A 21181-nucleotide genomic window follows, 5' to 3' on the forward strand; every position below is an offset into this window, starting at 1 on the left:
CAGACTGGCGGTTCCCTAGGCCTGACGGTGCCAGTGATTACAGCAGGAACATGGATTTTGTGGGCAGTTTGAGGAACTTCACATTCAATGTTTTGTTTGTAGTTTTTTTCAATCCTCGCTCAAGAATATGTTTTTATTGAGTTTTCAGAGAGAGACGAGGGGAGAGAGACACAGAAAAACATCGATCAGCTGCCTCATGTAAGCACCCACAACCTAGCTATGTGCACTGATTAGGAACCGAACCGCAGCATTTCGGTGTAAGCTCCAACCAACTGAGCCACATTCAATGCTTTAATTTTCAAAACAACCCGGGAGGTTGATGCTCTTCTCTCCACCTGACATATAAGGGAGTTGAGGCTCAGAAAAGCCCCACAACTTGTCCAAGACCCAATCCTTTATGGATAGGTGGGAGCAGTCCCCACTGCTCCAGCAGCTTCGCCGGGAAGCACAGGATGGCAAACTGAAAGGCATCAGGGATGATTCTTCCTGACTTCCCTTCCCTCACGTCAGTCCCTCCCAGACCCCAGTGCCCTCAGCGAAACCCAAGGACACGGCGATTGCTGCCCATAGACCTTTCCCTCACGGTGAGAATGCCAGAGCCTGTGCCAGCATGGGGAAAATGCCTTTTAAATTATGGAGATGGGTGTGGAAAGAAAGCAAAGGTTTATGTAACAGCCTCAGGAATCTCTGCCCTCAGGAGGGGCCGAGCAGGAGCCGCGCTGAGCGTCAGAGGCCGGCATGGCCAGGCAGACAGGCCCCCGTCAGCGGGGCCTCTCACTCAGGACCAGCGCTGCTGTCCTCGAGGCCTTCGGTCCACACTGCCTCTGAAACCACAGGAACCGGATCAGTAGCTCCAAATCAAAGGTGGCACTGGGTCTTTAACTAGAAGACCAGACACTCAAAACACCTCTCAGGCCGTCACCAGCAGCACAGCAGAACCTCCAGGCAGCTCGCTGAAACCGAGTCGAGACCACTCCACAACACCCGACATGAACGGGCACGATAAAGGGAAGCAGATGTGGGCATTGTGATTGCCGAGGCCGGTGTAGACATCACTGATGCAACTCATTGTGAGCTCTTAAAGAGAACAGAGTCACTAGAGTGGCGACATTCAGAGACACCTCTTACACCGGTCCCTCTCACACTGCATGGTGACTTTTGGGGACCCAGGGTGCTTCTGTGTGGTGGGTTCCTTCCTCCATATAAATATATTTTAAAAATTATGTTTTACAAATACACCAGCAGAAATATATATTTGTGTAGCGAATATATAGTAACACATTTTCCACCTAAGTACTCATTTCCCCCTCTACTTTTAAAGTAAATTATACATTTTTGTGGGCCCCTGGAAGAATCGTGGGTGCAGGCTCTGTGCTGAGTCCAATGGGTGAGCCGGTCCTGTTTATATGCTGATGGCTTCCGGCTCTGCACTGAATCATTAGGAAACTTTGAAGGCTAGCTCTGCTTGTCATCCCCACCCCCCACCCCCCTGACAATTAAATCAGTGTCTCTACAGGTGGGCCCCGGTGTCCTGCGCTTGGCGTTTTAGAAGTTTTCCCAGCCCAGTGGTCAGCAAACTCATTAGTCAACAGAGCCAAATATCAACAGTACAACGATTGAAATTTATTTTGAGAGCCAATTTTTTTAAACTTAAACTTCTTCTAATGCCATTTCTTCAAAATAGATTCCCCCAGGCCATGGTATTTTGTGAAAGAGCCATACTCAAGGGGCCAAAGAGATGGATGTGGCTCGAGAGCCGCAGTTTGCCGACCACAGTCTCAGGTGATTCTAACACGCAGCAAGATTGTGATCCGCTCTAATAATATATTTCTCATAAGATCTTAAGTTTTTCTATAGCAAATCCTCTTACTGCATTTTTTTTTTTTAAAGGAGACTATCCTGAGCCTGGAAGGGGACCACAGTTGTACAGATCAGCTTTCCCAGGGTGACGGTATCCTATTGGGGAAAACCCACTCTTCCCATCCCCATAGGGATAATGTTTCCCAGTATTAACCAAAAGTCCCCCCTTCCTGCTCTCGGTGGCTCTACGGCTCCTTTTCAAACCCTGCTGTTTGCTTGTAACCCTGAAGCAAGGGGACAGGGTGGAAAGCAGAAAGGAAAGGAATCTCCAACAGGTTGTGTCAAAGGCCTTGGACTTGGACGTCTCTAAGCCTAGACCCAAACGTTTGGGAAATGTGGGGCAAAGTGTGGGGTTTGTTCTGGGGAACTAGAAAAGAATCTTTTCCTCCCTGGCTGCTTGAAGCATGGCCACCATCAGGAGCGCCACTGCACCTCCCTGGACCAGGAAGCTCATGACCACAGACTACTCCAGCGGAAGCATATGGCCATTGACGTCCTTCACCTTGGGATGGCAACAGTACCCAGGACAGAAACTCAGGGGAAACTAGTCAAAAAGCATGAGATCACAGCGGATGCCATCTTTGTGTTTGGATTCAGAACCCATGTGGTGGTGGCAAGACCACTGGCTTCGGCACCGTTTCTGATTCCTTGACTTACACAAGGAAAAACGAATTTAAACGCAGACCTGTAGGACGTGGCCTGTCTGAGAAGGCCTCAAGAAACCACAAAAGGGAATGCAAGAGCAGGATGAGGAAAGGCAGACGGAATGAATGCAAAGGCCAATGTTGGTGTTGCAAAAAGAAGTGAAGATCTTCAATGATTTTATCTGTGGTGAGTATGCAAGTTTTTCATGAGTGGATTAATAAACTAAGAACTGGGGGGAAAAAAAGGTGTGAGGACTTCAGGGAGCACCATGGAGCTAGGCAGCTCCATGCCAGCCTGCCCCAAACATGCCAGGGGTCTCCCTCTTCCCTCCCTCTGAAGTCAGCCTTTTGCCTGGCGACCACCCGGGAGGGGGATGCCCATTCCTGCCAGAGATTTTGCAAACGCCCTTTCTCCGGATCTTGGGCAATGCATTCCCACCTAACAATATTCTTAAGCCCCAAGAAGGAGAATGGAGCTCTGGGCACCTCCATCTCATGGCCAGGCATACTTGTGTAGCATTACCAAATTTTTAGAAAGTATACAAGACGGAACAAGAACTCCTACCAATGTAGTTTGATCTATGTTTCAGGGCCTTAATACTCACACTTAACACCAGGAAGAAATCCAAGCAGTCAGCAATAAAATTCAGACATCTCAGAATAATTATAACTTCCTTAAAGATCTAACAATTGTTAAAAGCATTTGGGGAAGGAAGGTGACCTACATTTGGTGTTATGTTTTATATTGTTCCTTAGCATCATACTTCTTAAGAACATATAAAATAACTATAAGGAACATATAAAATAACATTAAAATGTAACAAACAGAATTTGGCCAGAATATTCTCTGGTAAGGGAGCTCTTAGGAGCACACACCATCCATCTTCATTACATATCTGTCCAAAAGATAGAACACAGCAGGAAGTATGTAGTTTTAATGAGCTTGGAGGGCTATTACGTAGTTACCTTGTTATAAACTTTGGTTCTTCTATAGCAGCAGGGGACAAAGTATTTGTTTTCTGTTTTAAATTTTGTTTTCATAAAGCACCATTACTAGGGATCTGCAAGGAATGACAAAATAGGAAGAGGTTTTTCAGAAGGGGACACTCGATTACTTCTGAAACACAGCAGTGGCTACATTTCCTTCTTCAACTGTTACCATTTGAATGAGTGGTCCTTAATAAAACTGACAGCTCCCAAAGCTGTGGTTCAGTTAAACTTTTCTGGAGATGGATGTTGGTGATGGTTGAATAACAATGTGAACGTACTTAATGCCTCTGAACTGCACAGTTAAAAACAGTGAACAATTGTCACTTAATATTAGTTTACATATGATAGAACCTTTTTAATAACTACATGTATTCTAAAACATTATGTGACTTAATTTAAATATTGATAGAAGTAAAATTATGATAGTTTCTTGAAATTTCCCCAATTCATTTCCAGTAGAATTCCATTAGTGTACATATAGCTTCATAGAAGTTCAATATTGCATAATGAGAAAGAATAACTTATTATAATTGTAAAAAAGAAAATAGTGAACAGTGGTAAATTGTATGTTTGTAGCTTTTACCACAATTAAACAGAATAAAGAGATCCTGGTGCAGATCACTGGGGCGGGGGGGGTGGGGGGGGGAGACCACAAAAAACATGTGTTTGTGGTTTTGCTCGTGTGTGTGTATGTGTGTGTGTGTGTGTGTGTGTGTGTGTGTGTGTGTGTGTGGTGTGATGGCAAAAAAGAAAAGAGGAGATGATTTCTATTTATTTAAAAAGAGTTTTCTGGTTGTGTTCTTGCTGATGGAAATCTAAACTATGAGCATTGATACATGTTTAAAATCTGTGGCTAATATAGGCACCAAGGAATGAACAAAACTTGAGCCTGGTCTTATTTTATAAAATATTACAAGTTAATTACCTGTGTTAAGAAAATAAATTCACAACTTCTCCCTGAAGAGCCGTGCCCAGGGGGTGCCGTGAGTCTCCATCCAGCTGCCAGTGGCCTTTTCAACATCCCCCCAACCTTCCAGCTGCAAGTTCGGCCCCGCTGACCTCCACCCACGCCACCATGTGGAGCAAGTGAAGGAGAGGGTGTTGGGAGGTAGCAGCCTCGACCTTGGGCCTGGACATGGCTGTGTCCAGAGCCATGTCTACACCACAGGAAACCACATTCACACACCTGTAATTGTTTTTGAGAGTCAGTCACACAGATACTCGTCCACAGGACCACACTCACAGAACCACACACCCATACACAACCACAAGGCGACTCAGCCACACAAGCTTCCTATAGACAGAAACTCAGTCATAGCCACATGCCCAGATAACCCACCAACGTGCATACAACATAAGTCCCCTTTATTCACGACCCATGTGTGGGAGTTCAGCTGCCACCAAAACTGCCACCGTATTGTCAGCCCACAGGTCCTCTTCACTCAGCACACTTAGCAGTACCCCCATCTCTGGGAGCCTGGGGCAGGGAGCATGCACCTTCCTGGATCATGTCACCTCACAGAGAGACTGTCCTCAGCCCTCGGGTCCACACCTTACGCAGGCACGTGACTCACCAGCCACGCGCTCCCAGCCACTGGACCACACAGCCAGCGCACACGTGGCCTCGTCCTGACTCCCAGATACCTTCCTGCTGAGACAGTCACGCCCTGGCCTTCGCACCTTCAGCCTTCAGGAACCCTTTCCAAGCACCCTGATCCCCAAATTCTCCCAAATACGGATATACCCCCATTGTGCAGTGACACACACAGAGCTGGAACCAAGTAAACTAGGACACATGGGGACCCTCGGACCAGGTGATATAACTGTGATGGAAGCCTTTCCTGCCCCCTCAACACACACTGACCCACCGTCCCTACTCAAAGTCCCAGGTAGAAATGGGGGGAGGGGCAAGAGGACCCAGTAGGGGCCAGATTCCAACTCCCAGTGTCAGGGAAGAGACCGGATCTGCTGGCCTGGTGACTCGAAGGTCCGTGTTTTGCAATAAATGTTTGTTTCTGGCCTGTGGTCCAGCCTTGTGGAGGGGAGGGGGGAGAAATTAACATCATAACACTTAACATCTTATGTAAGTCCCCCTAGACAGGCTCTCCTCCGGTCTTACCTGGTCTCTACCATTCACAGCGCCCACAGCCAGGAGAAAAAAATCCACACCAGCAAACAGCAAACTCATCTTACAAAACTTTCCAAAAGCTACCAACATATTTTGACATTTCTTCTTATTCAATGAATTATCGGGGAAGCAGCAACAATGCATGTGGTAACAAATTACAACAGGTGCTCAAATAACGTTGTTTTGTTATAACACTGATGAGGTGCTGTAGGAATTTAACTCTTGTTTATATAAACTAGCCTATGGTAAATTTGGTTACATTATATGTTGTTTCCATTAAAGCCACAGAACCTATGGCTGATAAGTGTGGATTGTCTATATACCTGGATATTATAACACAACTAGAGGCCCGGTGCACGAAATTTGTGCATGGGGGGAGGGGCGCTGCCCCTCAGTGCAGCCTACACCCTCTTCAATCTGGGACCCCTTGAGGGATGTCCGACTGCCCATTTAGGCCCAATCCACCTGGACATCCCTCTCACAATCCAGGACTGCTGGCTTCCAACTGCTTGCCTGCCTGCCTTCCTGATTGCCTCTAACCACTTCTGCCTGCCAGCTTGATCACCCCCTAACAACTCTCATGCCAGCCTGACTGATGTCTCACTGTTCCCCTGCCAGCCTGTTTGCCCCCAACTTCCCTGGTCACTCCTAACTGCTCCCCTGCAGGCCATCTTGTGGTGGCCATCTTGTGTCTACATGGGGTCAGAATCTTTGACCACATGGGGGCAGCCATCTTTGTGTTGGAGTGATGGTCAATATGCATATTACTCTTTTATTAGATAGGATAGAGGCCTGGTGTATGGGTGGGGGCCAGCTGGTTTGCCCTGAAGGGTGTCCCGGATCAGGGTGGGGGTTCCCTGGGGATGTGTGGCCTGGGCGAGAGGCCTGTGATGGTTTGCAGGCCAGCTACACCCCCCAGGCAACCCAAGCAGAGGCCCTGTTATCAGGAATTTATGGATCTTCTATAATTGAAACTTTATAGCCTTAAGCGGAGGCCTGGGCCAGCCAGGGTATGCAGAAACCTTGGCTTCCTCCATTACCCGGGGCAACCTTAGCCTCCAACTCTTCCAGCTCTCGTGGCTGCTGCTATTTCTGTTGGAATTTATTTACCTTCTATAATTGAAACTTTGTACCCTTGAGTGGAGGCCTGGGCCTGCCAGTGTGTGTGGAAAGCTTGGCTTCCTCCTTTGCCAGGGAAACCCAAGCCTTCCTCCTGCTCTCTGTGGCCATAGCTATCTTGGTTGGGGTTAATTTGCATACTCGCTCTGATTGGCTGGAGGGCATGGCTGGTGGGTGTAGCAGAGTGGTGCTTAATTTGCATGTTATTCTTTTATTAGATAGGATTTGTTGAAAGTGGAATTAATGATGATGTGAGGCTTCACTTTCTGGAAAGGCATCCATTACCTAATATTTCCATTTTTCTCCAACAACTCCACCAGTAGTAAAATTTTCGAGTGACCTCTTCTGCCCGGTTCTGATAACTTTTAATCCATTTAGACCTGGGAAGTGGAGGAAGGAGGAGCTTCTATGTGCCAGACACTGTGCTGGGGCTTGCTACACATTATTCTCTCATTTGCTCACGATGCTGGCCCAGGCGACATGCCCGCTGTGGGAGGCGGAAAGTGGAATATGGAGATTATATAATTTTCCTGAGGTTGCACAACCAGCAAGTGGCAGGGCCAGGATTCAAACCCAGATCTGTCCGACTCCAGAGCCTGTGTGTTTACCCACTGTGATATAGCACATGCCTGTGGAGCCCACTCTTTCAAACATAATGTTTATTTTAGAAAGCAGATTTGTTTCTCATTATAAAAGTAACTCAGACCTGCTAAGTGAAGACGGCTGAGTGAGCTCAGACTGAAACCACTCCCTTCCGATACAAACACAGAAATAAATGAAAATAGAAGCACCCAAATAGAATGGAAACCTGTTACTGATGCTGTCCCTGAGAACTCACGGAGAGCTGGGGTCAGCTGTGAGCTGGGGGGAGACTTCTGTGCTGCTTGAGAGGAAGAGCCTGTGTTCCTCCCTCAGGGCGGTGCCAGCTGACATGGGGAGCCCTGGAGCCATGCTCTCTGTGCAAGCATAGGGACTAATATAACTTGCTTAGAGTTAGAACCAGAAATACTCCTGGTTCTAACCCCAAGAGAATGACACAGGGGCATTTGCATGACTGGAAATTCACTTCCACCCAATAGCCAGAACGTAGTCTCTGACCAGACAGGACCGTTGGGCCATGAACCAAAGATCAGACTTAAAGAATGTGCAACCAGGAAGCCACCCACCAGTGAAGAGGAAAACTCCCCTGCAAACAGAGCTCTCAGACAAAAGGACACCACATGAGTCAGTCCCATGGTATGAGAGAGAGGGAACAAATGAACTAACCCATGCTGGTGGGAATGTAGATAACATTATGAAAGAATTAAAATACATATACTATGTATTCTTAAAACCCTTGGTTGAAAATAAGGGGTGGTAATCCTAACACAAAGAATAAGCTATGAAACAGGAACAGGACAATATTTGATATCTTAATTCATAACTAATATTTGATGAGGAATTGAAGAATACTCCCTGGGAAAGGACAGTTACTTCAAAAACAGTTTTGGGAAAATTAAATAACCACATGCAGAAGAATAAAAATACACCCTTACATCACTCACAAAAATTTGAAATGGATTAAAGACTTGAATGTAAAATCTGAAGTCATGAAGTGCCTAGAAGAAAACATATGGATAACGCTCCTTGGCATTGGTCTTAGCAATTATTTTTTGGATAAGACACCAACATCGCAAGCAATAAAAGCAAAAATCCATAGTAGGACTACATCAAACTAAAAGGCTTCTGCACAGCAAAAGGAACTATCAACAAAATGAAAAGACAGCCTACAGAATAGGATGAAAAATTTGCAGACCCATATATCTGATAAGGGGTTAATATCTGAAATATATGAGGAACTCATACAACTCACTAGCAAAAAAGAAAAAAGAAAAAGAAAAAAGGAACAAAATGGCAATAACAATCCAATTAAAATGGACAGAGGACCTGAATGGACATTTTTCCAAAGAAGACATACAGATGGTCAATAGGTACATGAAAAGGTGCTTAACATTGGTAGTCATCAGGGAAATGAAAATCAAAGCCACAATGAGTTAATTATCACCTCATACCTTTTAGAATGGTTATCATTGAAAAGACAAGAAATTAACAATTGTTGGTGAGGATGTGGAGAAAAGACCTATGCACTGTTGGTGTAGCCACTGTTATTCTGAAAAACAGTATGGAGATTCCTCAAAAAAATTAAAAATAGAACTATATATATAATAAATATATAAATATAAATAAATATATATTTAAAGGAAATGAAATCAGAATTCAAAGAGATAGATGTATTCCCACATTCATTGCAGAATCCTATCTAATGAAGAGATAATATGCTAACTGACCCTCACACCATCACAAAGTTGGCAATGTCCACAGCCAATAAGGAGGTAATATGCTAATTGACTGTCATACCATCAAAGATGGCGGTACCCACAGCCACAAGATGGTGGCACCCAGTCCCCTCAGCCCCACCAGGGCAGCAGGCATGGGGCAAGGAAAGACCCATCCCCAGGTGGACCTAATTGCTCCAAATGCCTGCCTTTGGAGTCCCCCAGTCCCCTTAGCCCCCCAGCTCCCCAGGCCAGCCTGAGGCACAGGTAATTCTTGGATGGCAGCTGCCCAGCCGCCCAGGGCTTCCTGAGGCTCAGGTAACCAGAGCTGGCTGAGGCTTGTGCTGCTGGCAGTCACAGCAGCAGAGGTGTGATAGGGCATCGCCTTCCCCTGATCACAGGATTGCCTCCCGTCCCTGAGGGCTCCTAGACTGTGAGAGGGGGCAGGCTGGGCTGAGGGACCCCCCTCCAGTGTACGAATTTTCATGCACTGAAAGGCCTCTAGTAATTTATAATAGCCAAGGTAAGAAAACAACATAATTGTCCACTAATGGAAGAATGAATAAATAAGTTGTGTGTGCTCTCTCTCATATATTCATTGGTTGCTTCTTGTATATGCCCTGACTGGAGATCAAACCCACAATTTAGGCATACGGGGATGACACTCTTACTAGTTGAGCTACTCGGCCATGATTTTGACACTTTGGAAGAGTACTGGTCAGTTATTATGTAGAATAGGGGTGTCGAACTCAATCAGAGAAGGGGCCAAAATCTAAAATCCAGCCTAAATCGTGGGCCGAATGGTTTACTGAACAGTCATAAACTGACAATGTCATAAACTGACAGTGGAGTGCAGTGATGACAGCGCGGTGCGGGCCACATTGCAAGGCCTGGCGGGCTGGATTTGGCCCGCGGGCCTTGTGTTTGACACATGTGATGTAGAATATTCTCATTTTGAGTGATGCATTTTTGCCAAGAATAGCACAAAGGAAATGAGCCCTCAGTGCATCAGTTCAGGGGGATATTATGCTGTAATGTCTTATGATGTTAAACTTGATCACGTGGTTAAATGGTGTCTGCTGGATATCTCCACTATAAAGTTACTATTTTTCATTCTGTAGTTAATAAATATCTTGGAGTAGCTACTCTGAAGCTATAGGAAATATCCTGTTTCACCCTGGCTTGGCTGCTCAGTTGGTTAGAGCATCATCCTGATATGCCAAGGGTGCAAGTCCAATCCCCAGTCAGAGTACATACAATAAATGCATATATAAGTGGAGCAACAAATAAATTTCTCTCTCTCTTTCTCTCTTTCTCATCAAGCAATAAATAAAAATATTTAAATACAAGAAGAATAATATCCTATTTTACCTCAAGTGTTGCCCACTCATTTTATTTATTTATTTATTTAATATATTTTATTGATTTTTTTTACAGAGAGGAAGGGAGAGAGATAGAGAGTTAGAAACGTCGATGGGAGAGTCATTGATCAGCTACCTCTTGCATGCCTCCTACTGGGGATGTGCCCGCAACCAAGGTACATGCCCTTGACCGGAATCGAACCCGGGACCCTTCAGTCCACAGGCCGACGCTCTATCCACTGGGCCAAACCGGTTTCGGTGCCCATTCATTTTAACATCCATTAATAGATGGTGTCAGCAAATAACATTTACTGTGATGTTTGTCTAGTTGTGATTTTTTGTTCCCCTCATTAATTAATTAATCAATTTTATGCAAGTCCCTTATATATTATAGTAAGTAATTTAAATTTTCTGTACAGAAGTTATTGATCCATTTGTTTGTTTATATGAGTATGAACTTATATATACTTATTTTATTCTATGAATTATAATCCAATGCTATTATTATTTATTTATTTTTAATATATTTTTATTGATTTCAGAGAGGAAGTGAGAGGGAGAGAGATGGAAACATCAATGATGAGAGAGAATCATTGATTGGCTGCCTCCTACATGACTCTTACTGGGGATCGAGCCCAGAACCCAAGCATGTGCCCTTGACTGGAATCAAACCAGGGACCCTTCAGTCTGCAGGCCGATGCTCTATCCACTGAGCCAATTATTATTTATGTTGTTACACAAATTGTTCCAGTTTTGGTCATTGGGAGCACTTTCAGGTTGGTTGCCCATGCCCTTGTAACATGTTCTCACCTGTTGTTTTTGTTTGTTCATTTGTTTTTGATTTTGGTTTGTTGTTGTTGTTGTTGTAAATACTCACCCCAGGAGTAACAAAAACAAAAAAGGATATTTTTCCATTAATTTTTAGGGAGAGTAGAAGAGAAAGAGAAAGACAGAGAGAAGCATCGATGTGAGAGAAACACATGGATTGGTTGCCTCCTGCATGAGCTCTGACCTCAACCAGGGCCTGGTGCTAGGTGCCATTGGCCAGAATCGAACCTTTGGTCAGCAGGCTGACACTCTATCCACTGAGTCAAACTGGCTAGGGCTATTCCCACCTGTTTTGAGCAATTCCTTACTTTCTGGATGCTCTAGTCTAGGCTCTTCTTGTATTTTCCCTGCCCAAGGCCAGGAATGAATATATTTACTTGTTGGTTACACATAAAGTTGTTTCAGAACTGCTAACCAATGCCCCTGTGAGCAGCAAATTTACCAGGAGTACAGATGGGTGTGCATTCCTTTTGCCTTTAGCCTTACAGTGCCAAATGAAAAATCCCAATATTCCAGAGATACTTAGGTTCATTCTTTTCTTCCCCGCCCCCTTCAGTGTGATGTTATTCATCTGTACTAGGTTCATTTGCAAAAGCTTGTATTCTATTTGGGGAATACACATCCTGCTTAAATTTTTAAATTTTTATATGGTACAATTCACTCTTCAGAGTCCGTAATTCTAAGGGTTTGACAAATGTATCTACCACCACAGCCATGAACCAGAACAGTCACATGGCCCCCACAATTCCCTCTGCTGTCCCTTTGTGATCAGCCCCTCCCCGGCACCCCCTGCTTCTGACAGCCACTGATCTGCTTTCCATCCCTGTAGTTTTGCCTTCTCCAGCATGTCCTATACCACCAAGTGCATTCATGCAATATGTAGCTCTGGGGATCTGGCTCCTTTCATAGTGAAATATTCATTTTACTCCACTGGATCATAAGTCACTCTTGTTATTTAGTTTGTTGCTCAAATTCTCCCCTTTTGGCTGCTGTGAGCTCTTTCAAGTTGGCTCCTGTGATCTTGGGACATGTCCCCAACATTTTTTGAGCACTTCCTTTCTTTCTGGCACCATAACTGGTCCTGGCTTATTTTGCATTTTCCCTTTCTCAGTCCTGAAATCCCAGCTCAATTTTCCAAAGAGCAGTGAATACCTAGAAAATCCACTCCAGTGGGCCAGGCGGCATGTCCTTAAAGAAGGGGTCTTGGGGAGACTCTTGCTCATCCCCTGCAGGGCCCAGGAAAGAGGAGAGATGGAGGGCTTCTCTCACCAGGAGGCACTGAGGCAGCAGGACAGAGGGGCCAAGTGCAGACGTGGGTTCACTGTGTAACTTGGACTGGTGGAAGGCACATGCCAACATTGATATCATCCATCTATGGCTTCTGTGGGTCCTGGCGGCATCTCCCAACAGCATTGAGCATGGACATCTGCCCAAGGATTTTTATGACTCTAAGCCTAGGATCTCTCCTTGGGATGCCCTCTCACTGCCTTATACCACTGTCCTCCCACTGCCAGCCATTGGCAGTCACATCAGAGTCCTTGTGGTCATGGACTGAACCGGCCAGTGGCTCTCTCATCACATTACTGCAGGTGAGGAACTCCTTGATGTCCGCCTAAAAATTTTATTTAAACATGTTTTTAAGATACTTAATTCCAGCCCTGGCCAGTGTGGCTCACTCAGTCAGTTATAGAGTCATCCTGAACACCAGAAGGTGGTGGGTTCGGTCCCCTGTCATAGCACATATCTAGGCTGCAGGTTCAATCCCCGGTTGGGGTGCTGTGAGAGGCGACCGATCAATGTTTCACTCTCACATTGATCTCTCTCTCTCTCTCTCTTTCTCTGAAATCAAATGTTTAAAATGTCAAAAATAAGTAAATAATAATATTTTATTCTTTCGAAATCCCTTGCCAAAGCAATTTGTATCAGGGGTTCTCTGGGATAATTTCCTGGGGTTGCCATGGGAACCCATGTCTGTGAATTTCAAGTAACACCTAGTTAGCAGCTGGCTGTTAGCGGCTCTTTTGGAGGAGGGATGCTTCTCTTTTCTTTGAAATGGGACAGTTCTTTCTTCAGGTTGTGAACAATCAGCCACAGCAATTGCTCAGGAAGGAGACATGGCTCTGTGCGTCCAGAAGGAGTAAGGAGCGCAGGAGGGAACTGGCTCAGACTGACTTTCAGAGGAGGACACACTGCTGAGGCTGCCCTTCACTGGCTGCGGCCAAAGTCTCTGATAGAGACCTCATAGCCATTAATAAGTCACCTTAGATGAGTTGTATCTGTTGGCTGAACTGATCCCAGCATGTCCCCATGTTCCAGGCGTGACCCAGAGGCCCTTGCTCCCAAGAGCCTGCCCCGTGTGACCGATGCTGGTCCAGATGAGACATAGGTACCTGGAACCATGGGGCCTCTATAAGCCCTGGTCCTGTCCCCACCAGCTGCCTCCCAGCATTACTCCTGCAGGTGCCAGACTCCCTTGCCGAGGGGGAGAGGAGCAGCCAGTGAGTTTAAGAGCGGTGTCAGGGGCTGGGCCAAAGGTGTGCTCCAAAGGTTTGGTCCACAGGGCGGGTGGGGACCCAGGAAAGAGGCAGGTGAGGCTGACACCTCACCGATGCACCTGGGCTGAAAAGCTGTTGGTGAAGCATGAGGGGGTCAGGGAGGAAGCAGGGAGATGGGTCAGAGAGGCAATTGTTCGCAGAGAGCAGCTTTTTTGGACCAGCGCCTGAGAGAGCAGTGCGGGGCTGAGTTTGTCCCTTGGGGCTCTTAGGAGTCCATCAGAGTCTCATCCACACACTCCTGGAGGATTCTGGATGCTGAGCTGGCCAGAGGCCCATGGCTGACATCCCAGGACTCTCTGAAAGGGTCCTTTCACACTAAGAGGGGATTCAGGGTTAGTAAGGACAAACATCACCTACTACAACAATCAAGGGGCATGGGTGTTGTCACTCTTCATAGCCACTACTAAGTCATCTTGGTTTGTCAATAGCGGGGGGAAGCACAGGAGTGATTGCTGTTGTCTAAGGTGGAGGTTCTCAACCCTGGCTACCCCTCAGAATCAACAGGAAAAGTGGAGTCACCTTCTAAACCAAGTGATTTGAACTCAGTGACTCAGTGGCTCTGGGGTGCAGCTGGACTTGGACCTTTAAACACTCCCTGAGTGAGCCTGATGGGTAGACAGGGTAGAGAATTCCAGCTCTAAGACAGAACATCTGTAACCTAAAGGAAACGTAACCATGTGAGAATGGCAAACCTTCCCTTCACTGGAGGCAGCATGGTGGAATTTGGTTCTGTTCTTTAGTAAGAAAAAAAACTTTCCTCTAAGTGGAAGCTGAACTTAGACACATCATTGCTCTCTGAAAACAGAGGTAAGAGGCTTAGGAAAGCAGATGTCACCATGAGCATGCTCCTATGCTTCTGACATAGCTCTTACAGTAGATAAGAACACAGGCTTCATTGTTTCTTTCCATTGATTCAGTGATTGTTCCCGGTCACTGAATAAGAAGGATGTGCACAGAGCTCACTATTATGAGGAAAAGCAGGATTCAAACTCAAAGCTATAATGAGAACAGTCTTATAGGCCAGCGGATGTCCTAAGCTCTGGCCCTAAGCAAGACTGTGACGCAGGGTCCCTGCCACATTCCCCATAGCTGAGGATGGGCAGGGTGGTTTCCCAGGGCTGGAGGCTGAGAAGGGTCTGGGCAGCCATGTCTGTGATGACCTCCACATTGAACCTTCGGACAGGGGACTCATGAGGAACAAGGAAGCCCAGGGGACTCCAGAGAGGGCAGTGAGAACAGAGCTGAGAAAGGCCTCGGGTGCTGACTAATTAAAGGCCTTGGCCTTTGAGATGGTGTTAGGTTTTGTGGGTGAGACCAGGTGAAGGGGCGGAGTCATCCAGTGGAGGCTCTGCTAAGAGGAAAGGAAGTGAAGGGATGCACCTGTGAGTCAACCCAAAAGCCACCAAAACCTTGGAGGTCACCAGGCCTGACTTCCTCACTCAAGAGACATGGCAGCTGAGTGGCTGGAAGATGAGAGGACTCACCCAGGGTCACACAGCAAATGAGGCCCGGAGACACCAGTCGCCCCTCCATCTGGGTGTGTGACCGACAGCCTGTGCCGGGTGATGGGGAGGTAGCAGAGCCCCTGTCCTCAAGGAAGTCACTGTCAACTCTTCTGCTCTGTGCTGGTTTTCTGTGGCTGCGGTAACCAAGCACCACACACGTGGTGGCTTAAAATGACACAAATGTACTGTCTTACAGTTCTGTGGTTCGGAAGTCCGAGGTGAGTCTAACATCAAGGCGCTGGCAGGGCTGCGTTTGCTTCTGGAAGCTCCTGGGGAGAAGCCATTGCCTTGCCCTTTTCAGCATCTGGAGGCCTCTCACGTTGCTGGTTCCTGGCTGGCTCTGGCCTTCCTTCTCCATCATGAAAGCCAGCAATGTGGGACAGGTTTCTCTAGCTCCACCTCCCTCTCACCCCTCTCCTGCCTCCCTCTGCCCCTTTGAAGGACCCTAGTGATGACACCGGACCCATGTGGATAATCCAGGAGAATGTCCCCATTTTAAAGTCAACAGTCTGAATTCTGCCTTTGCCCTGTAACAGCACATTCATAAGTTCCAAGGATCAGGGCTGGACATCTTTAGGGACTATTATTCAGCCTGCCATGCTGCCCATGAGGCTCTGCTCTGAGAGCTCAGGAGATATCAGAAGAAGAAACGGACTAGGTAGATATCAGAAGAAGAAACGGACGCCTGGTGGTTATCCCAGGACGGAGCCTCTGTGCACTAAATGCCAGGTGGAGACAGAAAGGACTTGTGGGTGCCTCCCTCCCTCACCTCATCACCCACAGGCTGTGTTTCCCAGAAAGTGGAAATGTTATGCAGGATCAGGGAGGCCACGTTCTCTGCCAGGGCCAGAGGCATGGGATCTGGAATGAGCCAGAAGAGTAAAAGCTAACCTGTTTATGAAGTCGGCCAAGAGCAGAGAAGGGCAAAGCTCCCCAGCCCTGCCCCCACCACACACGGGTGTGCAGAATTCTGAACAAGCGCCCAGCAGGTTCAGACGCTCCAGCCCCCTATTTCAGCAGCAAGTGGATGGGCATAGAAACTTCACCCCAAAGGACAGATTGGGAACAGCAGTGCTGTAGTCTCCCAAGTTGGCTCTGTCTTCAGCGTCCCTGCTGCCCCAGAGGTCTTCCCAAAGGCAAGTGGAGCATCGGTCCAGCCTAGCCCTGTAGCAGTTTCTGTGTTGTGGTGGTGGTGGTGGTGGTGGTTGTTATTGTTGTTGTTCTTCTTCTTCTGAACTGATCTTAGAGAGAGGGGAATAGAGAGATAGAAACATCGATGAGAAACATCAACATCGATCAGTTGCCTCCTGCACACCCGCTACTGGCGATCGAGCCCAAAACCTGAACACGCACCCTGACCAAGCAACGAACCAGTGACCTCTGGGTGCATGGGACAATGCTCGGCCAACTGAGCCACACCAGCCAGGGCAGCTTCTGGGTTTTTCACAATAAAATCCACACTCACCTGAAGGGCTGGCAAAGTCCTTTGCCTCCTGGGGCCAGCCCTTCCCCGCAAGCAGCTGTTTCCCGAAAACACAATCATTTGTTCGTCGTCCTCAAGGTCTCTGGAATAAGCTACCCTTCTTTTCTTTCTGGAGAACTCTAGCTCACCTTTCAACATCAATCTCACTTCCCCAGCAGCCCCCCAGGAGCTGAGTGGCCTCCGCCTCTCGCCGTTCACAGCCCTGTTCTCCTGCTGTGGGAGCACCAGGAAGGCGAGGGGGCTGTCCTCGCCCTGTGTTTCCTGTATTTCCTGGGAATGTTTGTCACGTCAGGAACTGCTTCCCCAGTTCCCTAGGGCTTAGAAATTTGAAGGTAGACTCTGAATGAGTTCAGTTAGTGTATGGAATTGGACTAGGTCTACAATAAAAGGAAACCATGTGGGCAGTTCTGATCGCTTGCTGGCGTCCGTGGCCACAATTAATGGCCTCCTTGAATCCGCACCTTAGCTATGTGACTTCACAACTCCTCCCACTCAGAGGTGGAGTGCGTGTTCCCACCTTTTGAACGAGAGCTGCCCTCTTGACTTGCTTTGGCCAAAGCATGTAGCAGGAGTGGTGATGTGCTTTTAAGACTGGGGGTGGGGAGTGGGGCATGACTGTTTCTGCTCTTCCCTTATTAGGACCCCTGCCTCGGCCATGAAAATGAGCCCGGACTAGCCTGCTGGAGGGAGAGAGAACAAGAACGGGCTAGTCTGCGTAGGAAAGCCACACCTGACACTGTGTGGTATCTACCAGCCAAGTTAGGCCAAGCTGAGTTAGGCCAAGCCTGCCCAAACCACCAGAACCTCCCATCCAAGCAATAACAAGTGCTATTGTTTTAAGCTACTAAAATGGGGAGAGTTTTGTTACACAGCGTTATTATGGCAAAAGGCAACTGATCCCAACGGGATAGTGGATGGCTGAGAAGCAGATGAGAAATGAGGCGAGGGAATCCATCCCCTCCATTATTTAAATTACTAATGTTTCATTTTAGGGAACACTTCCTCCTCCATGCACCAACACTGCTTTTCATTTGCTTCTTCCTGGAGTTCATTTGGGGACTAGAAGGAGGAATGGGCTCCAACAGAATACTTTCCTGAGTGGAAATAATTAATTCAATGTTTCCTGAAATGAGGAGCAACCTGCCTAATGGATCTGGTATTTGCATTCTGGATGCTGGTCTCAGGAAGGAGCTAAGGGCCTCATGGGAAGGGTCACTTGAGGAAAGCTGTTTGGAACATCAAAAATAAAAACAAATACGAGAGCCTGTCTGACCCTGCAGTGTTGACAGGCGTGGAAGTGAGAAACCAGGTCAGGGAGCCGGGATCTGGAGTGCGGGGCAGGGGATTCTGAAGACCTGGCGGCATGGCTAGCAATCCAGCACACCCTGAGCACATTCTGTCTGTCTTGGATGAACTTGGCCATGCACCTCACATGCCTTCATAATGCACTGGCTAATTCAGGAACTGCCCCAAGGCGCACTTCAGCATTTTTCTCTTTCTTTCTTTCTTTCTTTCTTTCTTTCTTTCTTTCTTTCTTTCTTTCTTTCTTTTTCTTTCTTTCTTTCTTCCTTCTTCTTCTTCTTCTTTTTTTTTTTTTCATATATTTTATTGATTTTTTACAGAGAGGAAGGGAGAGGTATAGAGAGCTAGAAACATTGATGAGAGAGAAACATCGACCTGCTGCCTCCTGCACACCCCCTATTGGGGATGTGCCAGCAACCAATGTACATGCATGCCCTTGACTAGAATCAAACCTGGGACCTTTCAGTCTGCAGACCAACGCTCTATCCACTGAGCCAAACCGGTTTCGGCTTCAGCTTTTTTCTTAACAAAGATGAGGAAGGAGGACGGAGGGGCTGCTCCTGCCTGGAAATGTATCTACCGCTCCAAGCCCAGTTCAATGCTCACAGCTCCCCTGGCCTCCGAGTGAAGGACTCCCTCCCTCTGAATCCGACTAATACTTCCTGAGGGCCGCCAGGCAGACAAGTAGCACAAGTGTTATCTGACTTGCTAAACCTTTAAAACTGCCTTAACTACGCCAGGTGCAAATGCTCCGTGTTTACACTGGCTAAATGAACACTTAAGGGAGACGTTAAGATCCCAACACTGCGTATCACATTGCTTCCGTGGGAAATGTGTTTTCTGTGTGAAAACAGCCTACAAACGCCTTGGGGCAGCAGTTATTTCTAAGGTGGTCATGTCTGAGCCAGGAGGAAGCCCAGTTCCCTGGAGGCTTTTTCGTTTTTAATTAAAAAGTGCATTCAAAGAGGCCCTGCAGGATTGATCTGTCTCTCCAGTTCAGTTCGAGCCTTTGATCAGGATTTTCCCCAACCTCTGATGCAGGGATCACCTCTCCCTTCCCTAAACTGCAGTGAGCTCTCAGCCAAGAAGGTTTCTTACCTTCCTCCTTACACTCCTTAGCTCTTTGCTTTGTAAAGTGCTCTGGTGGCCAGCTGGCGTGGCTCAGTGGTTGAGTGTTGACCTATGAATCAGGTGATCATGGTTCAATTCCCGGTCAGTGCACATACCAGGATTGCAGGCTTGATTCCCCAGTGTGGGATATGCAGGAGGCAACCTATAATAACTCTCTCTCATCATTGATATTTCCCTCTCTCCCTCTCCCTTCCACTCTGAAATCAATTCAAAAAAGTTTTTAAAAAAAATTTTAAAATCCTATATAATAAAGAACTAATATGCTAATTACACTGAACAGCAGAATGACAGTCTGGACAACCTTCTGGACGAAGTTAGGGCTGTGAGGGCCAGCCAAGGCAACAGGGGCTGCGAGGTCCAAGCCCCTGCATGAATTTCGTGTATCGGGCCTCTAGTAAATAAACAAAATGCTCTGGGGAACCCATAGTTTAGAATCGTTATCCCACAGCAATGGTGGCCACATGTGATTGTTCCCTCTTCCTGCCTTGGTCACAGGAGCCAACTTTCCTCCTCTGGAAGCAGTTGTGAGGCCAGCCCCTGATGGGCACAGACACTGAAAGTGCTCCCTCCTGGGAAGTGCCCCGGGACAGTGAGAGAGGGCCGAGGGTGGGGATACCTGGTGCAGCCAGCAGATCAGCCAAAGCAAGCCTGGCCGGCAAGGGTCTGCCCATGGGGCCTGATCCCCACCGCAGACAGCTACTTTGCCTTCGTTTTTCTCTTCCAATTCTTCTTTTCTTATTTATTGTTTAGCAGTAAATAAATATGGAAAATTTCAAACATTCAAAAGTAGAAACATATAATGGACCCCTAAATACCTGTCACCCAGCTTCAACAATTATCTACTTATAGCCTATCTCATTCTGTATATACTGCCACCCATGTTCCTTCCTCCTGGTTATGTGGAAATAAAACCCAGATACCACATCATTGTTTTTCTGTAAATATTTCAGTATTTCTAAAAGATAAAAACTTTCAAAACAATAACAACAAAATACTGTTACCAAATCTGAAGAGATTCAATGCAATCCCTATCAAAATTGTAATGATATTTTCCACAGAGAGAGAAAAAAAAATCCTAAAATTAGTGTGAAACCACAGAAGATTCTGAATGGCCACAGTAATCCTGAGGAAGAATAACAAGCTAGAGGCCTCACACGTCATGACTCAAACTAGATTACAAAGCAACAGTAATAACAATGGCATGGTACTGACATAGAAACAGACACAGACCAATAGAATAGAATCAAGAGCCCAGAAATAAACTCATGTATATAACGTCAACTAATATTGGACAAGGAAGTCAAGACTACTCAATGGGAAAAGGATAGTCTCTTCAATAAATGGTGTTGGGGAAAATGAATGACTACATATAGAAGAGTAAAATCGAATGCCTATCTTACACCACTCACAAAGGTTAATTCAAAAATTGATTAAATGTAGCACCCAAAACCATGAAATTTTTACATTTTTTATTTATTAATTTTATAGAGAGAGCAACATCTATTTGCTTTTCCACTTATTTATGCATTCATTGGTTAATTCTTATATGTGCCCTGACCCAGGATCAAACCTGCAACCTTGGTGTATTGGGATCACATTCTATCTAACTGAGCTACCCGCCCAGGGTAAAACTTTTATTTTTTTATTTTTTTATTTTTTTTATTTATTTATTTATTTTTTTTATTTTTTTTTTTTCCAAATCAATCTTTATTGTTCATATTATTACAAAGGTTCCTCATTTCTTCCCCCCTCCACCAGGTTCCCACCCCACCCTCCGCCCCCTCCCCATCCCCCATTGTCCTCATCCATAGGTGCACAGTTTATGTTCAGTCTCTTCCTCCCTCCCTTTCCCCAATAGTAAATCCCTTTTCAGATAGTAAATCTGTTACTTAGCATTATCTCATATCAACAATACCTCCACATGCCCAACGATACACTTCACACAAAAGACATTTCCAAA

The 21181-nt window shown here is 46.4% G+C and overlaps 2 protein-coding genes across 2 annotated transcripts in view; one reads left to right on the forward strand and one right to left on the reverse strand.

The window, feature by feature from the left end:
* Positions 1 to 21181, reverse strand: part of CGNL1 (cingulin like 1) — a 526252-nt gene that overhangs the window by 152992 nt on the left and 352079 nt on the right. The gene's annotated exons all lie outside the window — the stretch shown is intronic.
* Positions 16821 to 21181, forward strand: part of LOC311619811 (histone-lysine N-methyltransferase SETMAR-like) — a 136466-nt gene continuing 132105 nt past the window's right edge. Inside the window, exon 1 of the mRNA XM_084878371.1 lies at positions 16821 to 16827. The gene's annotated coding sequence lies outside the window, so the exon portion shown is untranslated. The remainder of the gene's footprint in view (positions 16828 to 21181) is intronic.

Source organism: Pipistrellus hanaki (genome assembly GCF_964339955.1).
Source record: "Pipistrellus hanaki genome assembly, chromosome: 1".
NCBI classification, from domain to species: Eukaryota; Metazoa; Chordata; class Mammalia; order Chiroptera; family Vespertilionidae; genus Pipistrellus; species Pipistrellus hanaki.